Consider the following 12,844-nt stretch of genomic DNA (forward strand, 5'->3'; position numbering starts at 1 on the left):
GCATATGGTGATTGCATCCATGAAATTAGAGGACATTTACTCCTTGGAAGGAAAGTTACAACCAACCTAGATAGCATATTGAAAAGCAGAGACATTACTTTGCCAACAAAGGTCCATGTAGTCAGGGCTATGGTTTTTCCAGTGATCATGTATGGATGTGAGAACTGGACTGTGAAGAAAGCTGAGCTCAGAAGAATTGATCCTTTTGAACTGTGGTGTTGGAGAAGACTCTTGAGAGTCCCCTGGACTGCAAGGAGGTCCAACCAGTCCATTCTAAAGGAGATCAGTCCTGGATGTTCTTTGGAAGGACTGATGCTAAAGCTGAAACTCCAATACTTTGGCCACCTCATGCAAAGAGTTGACTCATTGGAAAAGACTCTGATGCTGGGAGGGATTGGGGGTAGCTGGAGAAGGGGACGCAGAGGATGAATTGGCTGGATGGCATCACTGACTCGATGGACATGAATTTGAGTGGACTCTGGGAGTTGGTGATGTACAGGGAGGCCTGGCATGCTGCAATTCATGGGATCTCAAAGAGTTGGACACGACTGAGCGACTGAACTGAACTGATACGGATTCTCGATCTTTGGCTGCAAAAAATATAATCAGTCTGATTTTGGTATTGGCCACCGGGTGATGTCCATGTGTAGAGTCGTCTCTTGTGTTAGAAGTGGGTGTTTTCTTTGACTAACTAAACTCTGTTAGCCTTTGCCCTGTTTGATTCTGTACTCCAAGGCCAAAGAAGTCTGTTACTCCATGTATCTCTTGACTTCCTACTTTTGCTTTCCAATCCCCTATGATGAAAAGGTCACCTTTTATGATGTCACTTTTATAAGGTCTTATAGGTCTTCATAGAACCATTCAAGTTCAGCTTCTTCAGCATTAGTGTTTGGGGCACAACTTGGATTACTGTGATGCTGACCAGTGTTGCCTTAGAAACAAATCAAGATCATTCTGTCATTTTTGAGATCGTACCCAAGCACTGCATTTCAGACTCTTTTATTGACTATGAAGGTTACTCCATTCCTTCTAAGGGATTCTTGCCAACAGTAGTAGATATAATAGTCATCTGAATTAAATATGCCCGTTCTTGTCCATCTTAGTTCACTGATTACTAAAATTGTGATGTTCACTCTTACCATCACCTGCTTGACCACATCCAATTTGCCTTGATTCATGGACCTAACATTCCAGGTTCCTATACAATATTGTTCTTTACAGCATTGAACTTTACTTTCACCACCAGATACATCCCCAACTGGAAGTAATTTCTGCTTTTTCCCAGCCTCTTCTTTCTGGAGATGTTTTTCTGCTATTCCCCAGTAGCATATTGGACACCTACCAACCTGGGGACTTATTTTCTGGTGTCATATCTTTGCTTTTTCATACTTTACAAGGAGGAAGCACAGCCCTCACTCATCAACAGAAAATTAGATTAAAGATATACTGAGCATGGCCCTTTCCACCAGAGGAAGATCCAGTTTTCCCCACAGCCAGTCCTTCCCATCAGGAAGTTTGCACAAGCCTCCTGTCCTCATCTATCAGAGGGCAGACAGAAAAAGCAAGAAGTACAATGTTACACCTCCAGAACGAAAACCACAGTCACAGAAAATTAACCAAAATGATCACATGGATCACAGCTTTGTGTAACTCAACGAAGCTAAGAGCCATGTCCTGCAGGGCCAAACAGGCAGCTCATGTTCGCAAGTTTTGACAAAATATTTTCCTTCCTCCAGAGAAGGAAATGGCAAGTCACTTCAGTATTCTTGCCTTGAGAACCCCATGAACAGTATGAAAAAGCAAAAAGATATCACACTGGAAGATGAGAACTCCTCTGACAGTATTGATTGTCAAAATCCAGTGGAAATACATTTGTAGAAATGAGTATGTTTTGCTAAATGGTTTAGTATATGGATGACCATATTCTTATCAGTAAATTAGCTGGGAGAAATTGCTGCTACATTAAAAAATGTTTGAGATAACTCAGTTGTTTGAGATGACTAAATTTTACCTGACCTTATTTGTAAGATTAGGTAAAAATAACCTCTATCGTAATTAAATGTCATCTAATTATCCAAATATGATATTATGCATTTTATGTTAGCTTTTTTGGACCCTAGAATTCTGTTTTTAGCACTGTTTTACTGAATTACTTGCCATCATTCCTTAACAGAGTTTATTTTGAATCTTACTTAACAATATTGCCTGAAGATATGTTACTTTAAAAATTGTTGCAATGAGAAGTATTAAATTTGCAGGGTATGGAAAACAAGCTGTTTGCTTATAGACAAAAATTTTCAGAGGGCCTAATTAGTTGAACTGAAGCTGTGTTGCAGCTTCAAAATCAACAGGGAACTAAATTATTAGCTCTAAGTTATAAAACTTCAGGTGACCACCTGAGCTCTTCTATATTATTTGAACATACTGAGGAATTACATAATTATTCACTTTATTTGTATCAATTACAAGACACAGGCATACCTTGGAGATATTGTGGATTTGGTTTCAGACCACCATAATAAAGGGGATATCTCAAAGTGAATCACATGAAATTTTTAGTTTCCCAGTACACAAAAAACTATATTTATTGTGTGTAATAGCATTATGTTTTTAAAAAAAAGCATAGTGTATACACTAATTTAAAAATATTTTGCTGAAAAATGCTAACCATCATCTGATAACTTGGGGTTACAGCAAATCTTCCATTTGTTAAAAAACAAACAAACCAGTATCTGCCAATTTCAACAAAGTACAGTAAAATGAAGTATGCTTATGTGTGTGTGTGTGTGTGTATATATATATATATACACACACACACACACACATACACAGAGACAGAGAGTGTGTGTGTAGTCTTCACATTGTTTATCTTGGTTTTAGAATACTCACAATATATATTTTGGACCTAAGCACTTTATATTTAATATCTGTCTTATTGATTAGTAAAGGCATTAAACAAAGAAATATGACTTTGCATGTTGTATATTCATATTCTAAATCATATTTCTCCATTTTAGAATATTAATGGTGATCTTTTGTCAGTCCATATGATCCTAAAATTAGCTGTTCTTTCTCTCACCACTCTGTTAAGGTGCAGTTAGTGTTTTTTCTTACAATTTTGCTCCCTTCCTCACTTCCCACTGCCAACTAAAGCCGAGTACATATATTTTGTTTGATCTAGGGTGACAGAACCTTACTTTTCAAGCAAGACTGAAGTTGCTGTCTAATTTACAAAGGTGAGTATTCCTATCTAAGCACTACTCAGTTGTCTTATTCCACTATCACCTTGCTTCCTCTTTAAAGAGGAGTTCAAGAAGAAAGGCAGGGTAGGCAGCTAAGAACAAAGCCCCATACAGGCAACCTTATTCCTAGTACGTGTCAATTTGGGGATCATCCAAGATCATGTCTGGTTGTGTATAATGGAGAACTCTCTATTCTTGATGTGGGTGTCTGATTTTTATCTGAAGATGTGGTTTTATTTACTTATTTTTGACTGTGCTGGGTCTTCACTGATACACGGGCTTCTCATTGAGGTGCAGAGCACCTTGTTGCAGAGCACAAGCTCTAGGGCACATGGGCTTCAATAGTTGTGGCACTTGGACTCAGCAGTTGTAGCTCCTGGGCTCTAGAGCACAGGCTCAGTAGTTGTGATGCACAGGCTTAGTTGCTCCATGGCATGTAGAATCTTCCCAGATCAGCGATTGAACCCGTGTCTCCTGTATTGGCAGGCAGATTCTTCACCACAGAGTTACCATGAAAGCCCTGAGAATAGAATTTTAAATAATGAAGGCTATTAACTACACCTGTGATCTCTGTGTCTCACTATATCCCCTCACTCCTTATGATTTCTTGTATGCTGGCCTGATATCCTACTGCCAGCAGTTGACTCTTATCACTGGGGATTTTTCTCTAAATCCTAAGGCCCATTCTATTTATTTGTGCTGTCAATCCAAAACTGATGGATTTTTTAAGCCCCTGGGGTAACTATGAAATAATGGCTTTGAGGAATATGATAAATATTCCTGGTTTCTCAGAGTGCAGTTGAGAAGACTCTGAGGGATAATTATCACTATCCTCTGGAACTAACCCCCATTACCCACAGTGGTAACTGACTTGATAACTCCTGGTTATTGCTTTCTTTTCAGTTCTTATCTCAATTATCACTCCTGACATTTCTGTCGATCACAATCAATGTGAATGATTACCTGCTATAACTTTGGTATGTTTATTTTCATAAAAAATCATTTATAATTTTAATATTAAGAACAATAGTGAAGCAAGATATAAGGAGGATATAGTAAGTCAAATTATAACGGCATTCTGATAGAGTTTGATAGCAAAATGAATACGTACCAAGCAAAATCCATCCTTCCAACACTGGACTTTTGGATGTTTTGAGTATGCAATGGCTCTAATAAAATATTAAAAGAAAAATAGCTGTACAGATCATAAGGCCAATAAGGGAACATTATGAACAAAGTTGCATTGATAAATACAGCCAATTAGTCACCTACAGAGTAGATCCTTGCTAGTTATCATGTATTTAGTAGTGTATGTATGTTAATCCCAAATTCCTGACTTATCCCTCCTTCCAAATTTCCCCTTTGATAAGCATACTTTTGTTTTCAATATCTGTAAATCTGTTTCTTAGTTATTTTGTATCATTTTAGAAAATGAGATTCAACATCTGAGTGATATCATAAATTTGTCTTTTTCTTATTTTACTTACCATGATAATCTCAAGGTCTACCCAGGTTGCTGCAAATGGTATTTTACATTCTTTTCATGTCTGAATAATATTCTATTATATAAATCCACTACATCATTTTTATCTATTCATCTGTTGATGGACATTCAGGTTGCTTCAATATCTTGGCTATTATAGATAGTGCTACTCTGAACATTGGAGTGCATGGATGTTTTGTAATTATGATTTTCTCTAGATATATGCCAAGAGTGGCATTACTGGATTATATGGTAGTTCTATTCTTAGTTTAGTTTCTTTTATTTTTAAAGGAGTGTCCATACTGTTCTCCATAGTGACTGTACAAATTTAAATTCTAATTCATAGTGTAGGAGCCTTCTTATTTTATTGTTTTTAGGATAAAATATATGAAAAACATGAAAAAACAATGCTATATTTGATTTTTAGAGGAATATGGTAATTTCTCAATTCATCTATATTATTGTTTTTATTTCAATATTCAAAATTAGAGCACACACATACAGATGCACACACCATGCATGCATGCATATATTGTGGACACATATAATCCAAACCAAGATAAAATATAAAACTCAGCTTTAGAAGAAATTTACCACATACTTTTTGAAGTTGAGGCACAAATTTGTCATTTATCTAGTAAAAAAAAATGGTATGGTAACATGGAAGATGAAAAGGGTAGGAACAGGTAGAAACAACTATTTATAAAACTTTGATATTCATGCAAAGAACACAGATATTGAAAGGAAAAGCTTTCTTTTTTACTTGAATTTAATATTAAGTAAAAGAGGAGAACAAGATGACAGAGGAGTAGGTAGACATGGAGTTCATCTCTCTGCATGGACACACCAGGAATACACCTTCAGACATAGAAGTGCATGCAGAACACCAGCTGAAAGCAGACAGGAGTACCTAACCAGTGGAAAAGAATATATAGAACCACACAAATTTCGGTAGGACAAAGGAACTAGGGGGAAAACAGGAGTGTTAGTAGGATGGGACCTGCCCTCAGTGGGTGGGGGAACTGAAGCAGGAGTCTGATCCCCACCGCAGGGCAATTGTCTGAGTCAGAGGAGAAACATTTAGGGCTGAGAGTGAAACGGCTGATCTGTGGCAGCCTAAATGGAATGAGAATCAGATACTCCTTGCCACAGGTATACATACCCTGGACAGGAAAGCTGGTCCCCTGGAAGGTGTAGTTGCTGGGAGCTGGAGTTTAGGGATTGTGGAGCAATCCCAGGGGAGGGTTGCTGTTGACTGCTGAGAGATGGATTGAGGGGATGTGAGGGAGGAGATCATGGTGGGAAATGCTGGTGGAAGAAAGCCAGGCAGCCATGGAAGCAAGGCGATATTGTTGAGTCCCATATAGGGGGTGGAGCCATCATCATAGCCTTCTTCTCCCCACACAAGCACCAGCAGCTGAACAATAGAGAGGCTGGCCCATCAAACCCCTGACACAATGAACCACAGAGTAGGACCCACCCAGGATTCTCCTTTCAGTGCCTGACTGAAGATCTACAGAGTAGGACTCCAGCCAGGGGGGCCCTCCTATGTGCCTGAACGGGTGGAACTATGGAGAAAGACTGGTCGAAGAGGCCGTCTGATCGCCAGCTACAAGAGACTCGAAAAAAGACTCTGATAGGGCCATAACTCCTGCGGTGGAGGCAGTCTGTGTCCCTGCACACTTGGTGCCACCAGGGTCCCCGCAAGCTAAGCAGCTGTGCCACCTTCACGCTCAACTCTCATTGGGGCAGAGCTGCCACAGGCAATATAAAATCTTGCATCTATGCATTCAGGGTTGCTTCTGTCCTGTCCAACTCTTTGAGACCCTGTAGACTGGCCTGCCAGAATTCTCTGTCAGGGAGGGAGGTTCTCCAGGCAAGAATAGTGGACCATATTGGCCAATACTTATTGCCATATCCTTCTAGAGCACTATATTTCCTGCTGCCCTAGCAGCCAACTCCCCTGAGTACCTGGTGCTGCCAGAACCCCTGTGACCCAAGCAGCTGAACCACCTCCACACTTGGCATTCACAGGGGCAAACCCAAGCCCTCCAAGGCAGCCTCAGGAGCTAAACTCCAGTGGATAACCCACAGGTAAAGGTGAAAATAAAGCCATAATTGAAGCCCAGGGGCAGTGTGGCTAAGGAAGAAGACCCAAAACTTTCCTACCAGCTGTACAAGATGCAGATTAAATTCACAGGATCAGCTAAGCAGACTCTGTGTCTATGGAATATATCAAAGGCCATTTAGAGCTCCCACAAAAGAAAACACGCTATTTCTGATAGCTGGAGAACTAGATAGCTGGACATTGGAGGCAAGAACATACAGGAGTAGGACCAGATTAGAATCTGAGCTGACTCAACATCAGGGTCCAGAGAACAGTACAGTGTTGGAGGGCATCCTAGGGAGATAAGGTGGGCTGTGACTCCCAGCGAAGAAAAGGACTCTGACAGCAGTGACTCAAGAAAAACTTTTATTATTCTTATTGTTTGACTTACTCTGTAGATTCTTTTGGATCTTTTTTTTCTTTTTCTCCCCCACTGTTGCAGTTGTTGATAATATTGGCACTAAGAAATCCAATTAAGTTTTGATTTTTTTTTTTTTTCCTCAGTCACATTTTTTTATTGTTGTCATAAACTTCTGCTTCTACATTGGGCTTTTACAGTTCTATGGAGTTTTCCTCATTTTTTTTCTTTTCTTTTTTTTAATTTTTTAACATATTATTATTTTTAATACACTTATTCATTTGTTTTCTTTTCCTACTGTCCTTTTCCCCTTGCAGTTAAACTTTAACATATATAAATCTTCTTTATATACCTTTATTTACCTTTGCATATCTATTCTTTCTTTCTCTGCTTTCTCTCATTTCTTCTCAACACATTTGTTAGTTTTATTTTCATTGCTTTATTCTCAATTGGCACCTTGCTTTTGTTTTGTTTTCCAGTTTGTATTTTAATTGTTTTTTTCTGGTAGATATAATTTTTGGTTTCCTTTGTTCACCTGGTCAATCTGTATTTTATTTTCACTGGACTGTTTTGATTTTGCTTATGGGTGTACAAAGTGAAAGTGAAAGTAAAAGTGAAGTCGTCTTCGACTCTTTGCAACCCCATGGGCTATAGCCTACTAGGCTCCTCTGTCCATGGGATTTTCCAGGCAAGAATGCTGGAGTGAGTTGCCATTTCCTTCTCCAGGGGATCTCCCTGACCCAGGGATCCAACCCAGGTCTCCCGCATTGTAGGCAGGCGCTTTACCCTCTGAGCCACCAGGAAATTCATCTTATGGGGGTATATGTATATACTCATTCATACTTTCTATTGTTGTCATAAACCTCTGCATCTACATTGGGCTTTTGCATTTCTGTGGAGTTTTCTTTTTCTTTTACTTCTTTCTTTATTCTTCCTTTTTTTCTTTTTATAATTTTAATTTTTTAAGCCTATTATATTTTTTATATATTCATTCCTTTCTTTGCATTTCCTACTGTACCTTTCACCTTGTAGTAAATTTTTAATGTATATAAATCTTCTTAAAAAGTGAAAAATGAAGTTGATCAGTCATGTCTGACTGCAGCCCCATGGACTGTAGGTCCTCCATGCATGGAATTTTCCAGGCAAGATTACTGGAGTGGGTTGCCATTTCCTTCTGCAGGGGATCTTCCTGCCCCAAGGATCAAACCTGGGTCTCCAGCATTGCAGGCAGATGCTTTTACCAACTGAGCCACCAGGGAAGCTATTTTTTCTTTCTTTTCTTTCTCTCCTTTCCTCTCAATATATTTGTTAGTCTTATTTTTATTGCCTTATTCCCCACTGGGCACCTTGCTTTAGTTTTGTTTTCCAGTTTGTGATTAAATTAGTTTTGTTCTTAACTGGTAAATATAATTTTTTATTTTCTTTGTTTGCCAGGGAGAAGCAACAAGTAACATACAAGGGAAACTCCAAACACTTAACAGCTGATCTTTCAGCAGAAACTCTACAGGCCAGAAGGGAATGGCAGGATATATTTAAAGTACTGAAAGGGAAAAATCTACAACCAAGCTTACCTTACCTGGCAAGGATCTCATTCAGAGTTGATGGAGAAATAAAAAGCTTTTCATTCATGCAAAGTTAAGAGAATTTAGTACCACCAAACCAGCTTTACAACAAATGTTAAAGGGACTTATAGAGTCAAGAAGTACAACAGAGGAAAAAAAGATCTACAAAATCAAACCCAACAATAAAGAAAATGGAAATAGGAACATATATATCAATAATTACTTAAAATGTAAATGGAGTAAATGCTCCAGCAAGAGACACAAACTCACTGAATGGACACAAAAACAAGACCCATAAATATGCTGTCTACAAGAAATTCACTTCAGACCTAAAGACACATATAGATTTAAAGTAAGAGGATTGAAAAATATATTCCATGCAAATGGGAAGCAAAAGAAAGCTGGAGTAGCAATCTTCATATAAGACAAAATAGACCTTAAAATAAAAATTATAAGAGATAAGGAAGGACACTACATAATGATCAATGGATCAATCCAAGAGGAAGACATAACAATTGTAAATATCTATGCACCCAACATAGGAACAGCTCAATACACAAGACAAACACTAACACACATAAAAGGAGAAACTGACAGTAACATAATAATAGTAGGATACTTTAACACCTCATGCACACCAATGAACAGATCATCAAAACAGAAAATTAATAAGGAAACAGAAGTGTTAAATGATACATAATATGAGATGGATCTCATTGTTATCTTCAGGACATTCCATCCAAATGCAGAAGAATATCCCTTCTCAAGTGCACATGGAACATTATCCAGGATAGACCCCACCTTGGGTCACAAATCACACCTCAGTATATTTAAGAAAATTGAAATTGTATCAAGCATCTTCTCCAACCACAATGCTTTGAGACTAGCTATCAATTACAAGAATAAAAGGGTAAGAAGCATAAACACATGGAGCCTAAACAACAGGTTTATAAATAACCAACAGGTTACTGAAGAAATCAAAAGGGAAATAAAAAAAAATTTTCTAGAAACAAATGACAATGAAAACACAACTCAAACCCTATGGGATGTAGCAAAAGCAGTTATAAGAGGGACATATATAGCAATAGAGTCCTAACTCAAGAAACACAAAAAACAACGAATAGGCAACCTAACTTTACATATAAAACAATTGGAAATAGAACAACAACAAAAAAAAATTAATATAAGAAAAGAAATCATAAAGATTTGAGCAGAAATAAATGAAAAAGAAATAAAAGAAACAATAGTAAATATTAATAAAACTAAAAGCTGGTTCTTTGAGAACATAAACAAAACTGACAAGCCTTTAGCCAAGCTCATCAAGGAAAAAAAGAGAGAAGAAGCAAATCAACAAAATTAGAATGAGAAAGGAGATATTACAACAGACAGTGAAGAAATACAAAGGATTAAAAGAGACTAGTATGAACAAATATATGGCAATAAAACAGATAACCTGGAAGAAATATATGGATTCTTAGAAAAGTTCAATCTTCCAAGACAGAACCAGGAAGAAATAGAAATTATGAACAACCCAAATATAAGCATTGAAATTGAAGTTATGATAAAAAATCTCCCATAAAAAAAAAAAGCCCAGGACCAGATGGCTTCACAGGAGAATTCTATAAAACATTTACAGAAGAGCTAATGCCTATCCTTCTAAAACTCTTTCAAAGATTCCAGAGGAAAGAACACTTCCAAACTCATTCTACAAGGCCACCATCACCCTGATACCAAAACCAGAAAAAGACAACACAAAAAAAGAAAACTAGAGGCCAGTATCACTGATGAACATAGATGCAAGAATCCTCAAAAAAAAAAAAAAAAAAAATTAGCAAACAGAATTCAGGAACACATCAAAAAGCTCATAAATCATGATCAGGTTGGGTTTATACCAGGGATGCAAGGATTCTTCAATTTTCAGAAATCAATCAATGTGATACAGCATATTAAGAAATTGAAAGATAAAAACCATATGATCATCTCAATAGATGCAGAAAAACTGTTTTACAAAATTCAGCAACCATTTATGATTAAAACTCTTCAAAAAATGGGCATGGAAAGAACCTACCTCAACATAGTAAAGGCCTACAGCAAACATTATTCTCAATGGTGAAAAACTAAAAGTATTCCCCCTAAAATCAGGAATAAGACAAGGGTTTCCACTCGCACCACTATTATTCAGCATAGTTATGGAAGTCCAGCAATAGCAATCAGAGAAGAAAAATAAATAAAAGGAATCCAGATCAGAAAATAAGAAGTAAAGCTCTCACTGTTTGCAGATGACATGATACTGTACATACAAGACCCTAAAGATAGTATCAGAAAATTATTAATCAGTGAATTTAGCAAAGTTTCAGGATACAAAATCAATACACAGAAATCAATTGCATTTCTATATGCTAACAATGAAAAATCACAAAGAGAAATTAAGGAATCAATCCCATTCACCATTGCAACAAAAAGAATTAGATATCTAGGAGATACTTACCTAAGGAGACAAAGGAATTGTACACAGAAAATTATATGACACTAATGAAATAAATAAAAGATGACATAAACAGATGGAGAGATATTCCATGTTACTGGGTAGGAAGAGTCAATATTTTGAAAGTGACTATACTACCAAATGCAATCGACAGATTCAATGTGATACCTATCAAACTACCAATGACATTTTTCACATAACTAGAACAAAAAATTTCACAATTCATATGGAAACACAAATGACCCCAAATAACAAAAGCAGTCTTGAGAAAGAAGAAGGGAGCTGGAAGAATTAACCTTCCTGACTTCAGATTATACTACAATGATACAGTCATCAAAACAGTATGGCATGGCACAAAAACAAAAATACAGACTGATGGAACAAGATAGAAAGCCCAGAAATAAACCCATGTACCTATGGGTACCTTATTTTTGACAAGGGAGGCAAGAATATACAATGGGGCAAAGACAACACCTTCAATAAATGGTGCTGGGAAAACTGGACAACTACATGTAAAATAATGAAATTAGAACACTTCCTAAGACGATACACAAAGATAAACTCAAAATAGTTTGAAGACCTAAATGTAAGACCAGAAACTTTATAGCTCTTAGAAGGAAAACATAGGCAGAACACTCAATTATATAAATTAAAGGAAGATCCCTATGACATACCTCCTAGAGTAGTGGAAATAAAAACAAATGTATACAAGTGGGACCTGATTAAATTTAAAAACTTTTGCACAGCAAAGGATACTATAAGCAAGGTGAAAAGAGAACCATCAGCATGGGAGAAAATAATAGCAAATGAAACAACTGACAAAGGAATAATTTCCAAAATATACAAGCAGCTCATACAACTCAATACCAGAAAAACAAATAACCCATTCAAAAACTGGGGAAAAGACCTAAACAGACATTTCTCCAAAGAAGACTTACAGATGGATAACAAACACAAGAAAAAATTTTTCAACATTGCTCATTATTAGAGAAATGCAAATCAAAACTACAACGAGATATCACCTTACACCAGTCAGAATCAGTTCAATTCAGTTGCTCAGCCATGTCCGACTCTTTGAGACCCCATGAACCACAACATGCCAGGCATCCCTGTCCATCACCAACTCCCAGAGTCCACCCAAACCCATGTCCATCAAGTTGATGATGCCATCCAACTATCTCATCCTCTGTCGTCCCCTTCTCCTCCTGCCCTCAATCTTTCCCAGTATCAGGGTCTTTTCCAATGAATCAGCTCTTCACATGAGGTGGCCAAAGTATTGGAGTTTCAGCTTCAGCATCAGTCCTTCAAATTAATACCCAGGACTGATCTCCTTTAGGATGGAATGGTTGGATCTCCTTGGCCCTCATCAAGAAGTCTACAAACAATAAATGCTGGAGAGGGTGTGGAGAAAAAGGAATGCTGTTGCTCTGTAGATGAGAATGCAAACTGATACAGCTGCTATTGATGGTGGTATGAAGATTCTTTAAAAAACTAGGACCCAGCAATCTCAATCTTAAGCATATCCCCTGAGAAGCAAAACTGAAAGAGACACATGTATCCTATTGTTCATTGCAGCACTATTTACAATAGCTATCACATGGAAGCAA

This window comes from Bison bison, unplaced genomic scaffold, assembly GCF_000754665.1.
Source record: "Bison bison bison isolate TAMUID 2011002044 unplaced genomic scaffold, Bison_UMD1.0 scf7180017864121, whole genome shotgun sequence".
NCBI classification, from domain to species: Eukaryota; Metazoa; Chordata; class Mammalia; order Artiodactyla; family Bovidae; genus Bison; species Bison bison.